General features: G+C 45.9%; 1 pseudogene; it reads left to right on the top strand.

Moving 5' to 3' along the window:
• Positions 1-1378: 1378 nt before the first annotated feature.
• On the top strand, positions 1379-6106 carry LOC130118560 (uncharacterized protein K02A2.6-like; annotated as a pseudogene).
• Positions 6107-6434: the final 328 nt, after the last annotated feature.

Genomic DNA, 6434 nt, shown 5'->3' with positions numbered 1-6434 from the left:
TTAGGTTATCGTGCACATTTTTATACGCCATTTTTTTATTGTTTTAGTGTTTTTCAACACTGTTGCTGCATTCTTCTGTCCACAACTTATCAGCTGACATACTGTTAACATCTGGGATTTTGGAGTGTTTTATTTTGCTTTATTTTCTGTATTGATGAAACAGGTCGCTTGCAAGCCTTAACTTGATTTAATCTGCAGTTCCAGCCCCCGCCCCTCCACGGCGTGGCCCCTCACTCATGGACGACCTGAGAGGGACGTTTAGTAGCACGCGCTTCTGCTAATCGCGCGCTCGTTATTCTTTGATATATTAATTTATACATTTCAATGTTGATCGGAGTAGTCTGACCAAAACGCTTCCACTTCATTAAATGCGCGCAGCAGAGGGGTGCCGTGGGTCTGGACAGCAACAGGCAACAAAGAGAACACAAATTAGATTTTTGGTTCTTTACTTAAACAGGCCCAAGTGACCTTAAAAGATTTGTAGCATTTTGAAATCAGAGTTAACAACTGGTTGTTAATTTATCACAACAAATAAAACAAAGATGCTACAGCAGTCTTTTCTGTTTTAAGTTAAATTTTACATTTCAGATAAAAAATATAATGGTCCATAGCCTTGAAATTAATAAAATTGAAATAGATTAAATGTTATATAACGTCAAACACAATGAGTGAAATGTAAACCTGCTATAGAGCAGTTATTTTTCTGCTGAATTATATTAGTATCATTTGAACATTGAACAAAGTGACAATAGTCTAAAAAACAAGAAACTATTATGCCTTTAATTGGAAATGGCCATTTAGGGCTTCTCTTTCACCATTGTTGGCAAGTTCTTTGCAAAATGAAGCATTTCAGTTTTTTCACAGGCTAATCTGTTCCTCTTCGTCCACCACAATGATTTTTCAGACTGTAGAATAGATTCAAATTCAGAAATTCGTTGGATTTCCACACATGATTTGGTCCATAACAGTTTTGTAATTTGAAAAGTAAAAGCAATTTTCTCATAATAGCAAATATTGTACAGGTGTCTCTGACACAAACAATTTTGTAATGTATTGGGACTTATGTTAATGCGCACGCTCTCTGGTTAGTCTTTGATGGGGGGCTCTCGCGAGGCGAGACTAGGAAGTAATGTTAAGTATGAGCCGAACTGGAGGGAACGCAGATGTAGCCTGATGGCTGAGTATCCTAACTTTGCCAAGTTCTAAGTAAAGAGTTTGTTTACAACCAATGTCTCTCTCGTCTCTAAGTCGAATCCTACACTGGCGACGAAGCGGATCCGAACTCCAACAGTTCTGAACAGTTTATTGATGGAAATCAGCAACCTCCGATATTCTACTACAGCTTTGAGGAATCTGTGAGTAGCCTAACGACATAACCATGACCACGCTGGGTCGCATCGAAGAGTTTGATGAAGGCTGCGACACTGCCATTGAGGAGTATATTGAGAGACTGGAATGTTTTTTCCTGGCAAATGGAGTAGATGGAGAGGAGAAGAAACGCGCTATTTTGCTTAGCGTCTGTGGTGCTGCAACGTATTCTACACTACGTTCGGTGGTCGCTTCCGTCCTTCCTACAGCCGTCACCTATGAAAACTTAGTATCGGCCTTGAAGCGCCACTGCAGTCCTCCTCCGTCACAAATTGTTCAGTGTTTTCAGTTTCACAATTGCAAACAAAAGCAAGGCCAAGGAATCTCCAGCTACATTGCTGAACTCCGTAAACTCTCAGTGCATTGCGCTGTTGGTGACCAACTGGAAGCCATGCTGCATGACAGAATTGTCTGTGGGATGCTAGATGAAGCGCTGCAGCGCCGCCTGTTGCCTGAAAAGGAATGCACATTCAAAGCAGCAGAGGAGAAAGCCCTTGCAGCGGAAACAGCCACGTCAAATGCGCGAATACTACAACCAAACCAGCTGGGACCACCACAGTCAGCTGAAGTTCATCAGACTGCACAAAGTCAAACCGTTTTGAAGGTGAAACAAACAGTAGCAGAAGGTGGTGCAAAGCCATGTTTTCGTTGTGGAGGCACACACAACCAACAACATTGCAAATTTACCTCTGCTGTATGCCACTATTGCAAAAAAGGGGCACATTTCTCGTGTTTGTTTTAAAAAGAGCAGGGATGTCGCATCAGCAGATTCTTCTGACACAGTTCCTCAATCCGAACAACACACACACTGTTAGGCAACAAGAAGAGGAATATGACATTTACACCATGGGCAGGCAGCTGTATGCTCACGTAAAAAAAGCCATATCAAGCCACTGTGATCCTGAATAACAAAACACATGTAATGGAGGTGGACTCTGGAGCCGCATGCTCCTTGATCAGTGAGGGCAGTTACAACACCTTGTGGCCTGACCAGCCGCCTTTACTGCACAAGGACAGTAGTGTGCTTAGACAATGGTCACAAGCAGAACTACAAGTTAATGGGAAGATTTTTGTGGATGTGCAGTATCAAGGCAATGACAAGACCTTACCACTGATTATTGTTCGAGGTCAGGGGGCAAGTCTACTGGGCAGGGACTGGTTTGAGGCACTGGGCATTTCTGTAATGGGGGTGCGCCAAGTATGCTTACAATCCGTGGAGTCCATATTAACGGAATATGCAGAGGTCTTCCAGGACCTCGGAGCTTCACGAACCCCTCCAATTGCTATTGATATTGATACGACAGCATCACCCAAGTTTTTTAAAGCACGTTCGGTGCCCTTTGCCCTTCAGCCGAAGCTAGATGAGGAGCTTAACAAGCTAGTAGCTCAGGGTAATTTTGAACCCGTGAGACACTCAAGGTGGGCCATACCCATCGTACCAGTAGTTAAAAAGGATGGCAGCTTAGGAATTTGCGGTGACTATTGCTGCACTGTGAATACAGTTGTGAAACTTGATGTATACCCCATTCCTACGGTGGCTGAACTGTTTTCCAGACTGGCAGGGGGGTGCTTTTCAGTAAATTGGACCTCAAACAAGCTTAACAGCAGCTGGTGCTGGACGACGAGGCTGCAGAGCTTCTCACTATAAACACCCATCGCGGGCTGTTTCGGGCCCGCCGCCTGCAGTTTGGAGTATCGACAGCTGTGTCCATATTTCAGCGTTTCATGGATACACTCCTCGCCGGTATACCAGGCGTGCAACTGTACCTGGATGTTGTCTTAGTAGCGGGAAAGACTGTTGACCAGCACAATGACCGTCTTTGTGCAGTGCTGGAATGATTCGCAGAAGCAGGATTGCGGCTACAGAAGGAGAAGAGTGTGTTTGCTGCTGACCAAGTTGAAATTTTAGGTTTTCGTGTGGACAAGGATGGCGTGCGGCCGACTATGGAGAAAGTTGAGGCTATTCAGAAGGCGCCTTCACCCTGGAACAAAATGGAGCTTCAGTCATTCCTAGGCCTACTCAATTTTTACAGCTGCTTTTTTCCAAACAAGGCTACCATCTTAGAACCGCTGCACCGCCTCCTGGATCAGTCTGCACCCTGGCAGTGGACTGATGCACATGAAAAAGCTTACACTGCTGCAAAACAACTGCTTCAGGCTGATGGCGTGCTCACACACTATGACGAACAAAACAATTAGCCATTGTTTGTGATGCTTCGCCTTATGGCTTGGGGGCGCTGCTCTTCCATATGGAGTCCGATGGCCGGGAAACTCCCATCGTCTTTGCCTCGAGGATACTATCCTCCACTGAAAGAAATTATGCCCAAATAGATAAGGAGGCCTTGGCGGTCATTTTTGCAGTCAAAAAATTTCACCAGTACCTTGCTGGTCGCCACTTTGTGGTTTTTTACTGACCACAAACCTCTTTTGGGCCTGCTACACCACTCTAAGCCCATGCCACCTGTCCTGTCCCCATGCATGCTACGCTGGAGTGTTCTTCTTGGGGCCTACGATTACGAATTGTGCTACCACCCTGGCAAACAGCTAGCAAATGCTGATGCCCTCAGTCGCCTACCACTGCCCGCTGGTATGCGTGAGACCCCTCCGCCCATGGAGGTGCTGTTACTGGAAATGGCGCCTGAAGCCCCACTGAATGCAAAACACATTGCCGCCCTTACTCGGAAGGATCCAGTTCTGTCCCGGGTGCTGCGCTGGGTCCTGCATGGCTGGCCAGTGGATACACTTGACAGCCGTTTCAAGCCGTTTCTCACCCGGCGCCATGAACTGTCCGCACACAAGGACTGCCTATTATGGGGGAGTCGTGTAGTTATTCCCATCCTGGCGAGGGAGGAGGTACTGGCCATGCTGCATGATGCACACCCAGGCATTGTTCATATGAAGGGCCTGGGGAGGAGTTATGCCTGGTGGCCAGGTATGGATTTAGCAATAGAGCAGACAGTAAAATCCTGTGAAACCTGCCAGAGAACTCGTCATGCACCACTAACAGCACAGCTGCATCCTGTGGGAGTGGACAACTAAGAAATGGTCCCAGCTACACATTGACTTTGCTGGTCCATTCCAGGGGAAGACATTTCTCATAATTGTGGACTCACACTCTAAGTGGTTAGAGGTTGCCACGGTGAGTTCAATGTCGTCCTCTGCAGTGATCAGCACACTGAGGCTCCTCTTTGCAACTCACGGGTTGCCAGATGTCATTGTTTCTGACAATGGTGCAGCCTTCACATCGGAAGAATTCAAAGAGTTTGCCAGACAGAATGGCATCAGAGCAGTGACTACGGCCCCTTACCATCCTCGTTCAAATGGCCAAGCAGAACGTATGGTCCAGACAACCAAGGAGGCCCTGTCTAGGATCACTATCGGTGACTGGCAGACACGCCTGGCTAGGTTTCTGCTTTCACAGCATGTGACCCCCAATTCAGCAACAGGAAAGAGCCCTGCCGAGCTTCTCATGAACCTGAGTCTTACCACGGCCTTTGATCGCCTTCATCCTGACTATGAAAATGAGATGCACCTCAAGCAGGAGGTGAGTGCAGAAAAGCCGCAAGGCCCAAACAGATGTTTTAGGCCACAGGACACTGTGTACATGAGGAGCTACACTGGGGGACACAAATAGGTCCCTGGCGTGATAGCTGATCCTACTGGCCCAGTTTCATATAGAGTGCAGACTCCAGATGGGCAAATGCATCGACGCCATGTGGATCAGCTGCATGGTAGAGTGACTGCACGCACGGATGTGGTCGCTGGAGAATCCATTGTTCCTGGTGAGCAGTCACCTGAAGATGGGCCGCTCGAGTCTACCTCGTTTGAAACGCCACGACCAGAGACCAGCAGGTCTGTTGAAGATCCCTCTGGTCCTGTGTCCATTCTTGTGCCCAATACCTCTCTGCAGCGTCCGGCAAGAGACCGGCACCCTCCACGCCACTTGGCAGATTTTGTTGACTGGGGGAAAGGGGTGTAATGTATTGGGACTTGTGTTAATGCGCATGCTCTCTGGTTAGTCTTTGATGGGGGGCTCTCGCGAGGCGAGACTAGGAAGTAATGTTAAGTATGAGCCGAACTGGAGGGAACGCAGATGTAGCCTGATGGCTGAGTATCCTAACTTTGCTAAGTTCTAAGTAAAGAGTTTGTTTACAACCAATGTCTCTCTCGTCTCTAAGTCGAATCCTACAAATTTCATTTTAAAACTATTTTATAGCAGAAAAGTAGCGAAACTCAATTGATGTACATGATATCACAAATTACAAAATTTCCTCGGTGAACTTTACAGCAACACAACATTCTGTCCTTAGACCCTCATATCGGATAAGGAGCAGCTCCCTAAAAAAAAAACCTTTAACAGGGAGAAAAAATATGAGGAAACATTAGGAAGAGCAACAGAGGAGGTATAAAAACAATTTACAGAATACAGCATTGAAAGAGGATAACAGAATTATAATGGAATTATGAGATAATATGAAGAATATGATGAGGAGGATGCCAAGCAGTGCCCAGATGCCACCGGAACAGCCCAGGACCTGAGCCATGCGACCACCATCACCATGGAGACCTGACAGGAGGAAAGACTACACATGCGCACAAAGGAGATTCGGTAACACTTTCTATGAAGCTTGCATCTATAATGCTCTATAAGCATTTATGTATAACGCCCTATAAGTGTAGCTATAAGTCATTGTAAGATTCATTATAACCATGTATACGCCTCCACAACAGCTCATAACCCTCTTTATGATACACTATATCAATTTAAAATGGATTTATGCATTATAAATATGTCCTCATTAGCCGGTTTATCTGTCAAATGTCATAATGCATCATAGCCAACTTGTTTTGCTGAAGTTTTGTAGAGATGCATAATGAGACTTCAGTGCTATTTCACAGTCTTCAGCCATAGCTGTTTGTCATTGTAATACACATTATAGGAAAGTATGGGCATTATAGATGCAATAGATGCTTATAGGGCATCATAGATGCTTCTGGGCCTTACAGGTGCAAGCTTAATAGAAAGTGTTACCGGAGACTCACATCACACCATTCACATACAGAAA

Source organism: Lampris incognitus, chromosome 9 (genome assembly GCF_029633865.1).
Source record: "Lampris incognitus isolate fLamInc1 chromosome 9, fLamInc1.hap2, whole genome shotgun sequence".
NCBI lineage: Eukaryota > Metazoa > Chordata > Actinopteri > Lampriformes > Lampridae > Lampris > Lampris incognitus.
The sequence above is the reverse complement of the archived record's forward strand: the minus strand, read 5'-3'. Positions and strand labels throughout refer to the sequence as shown.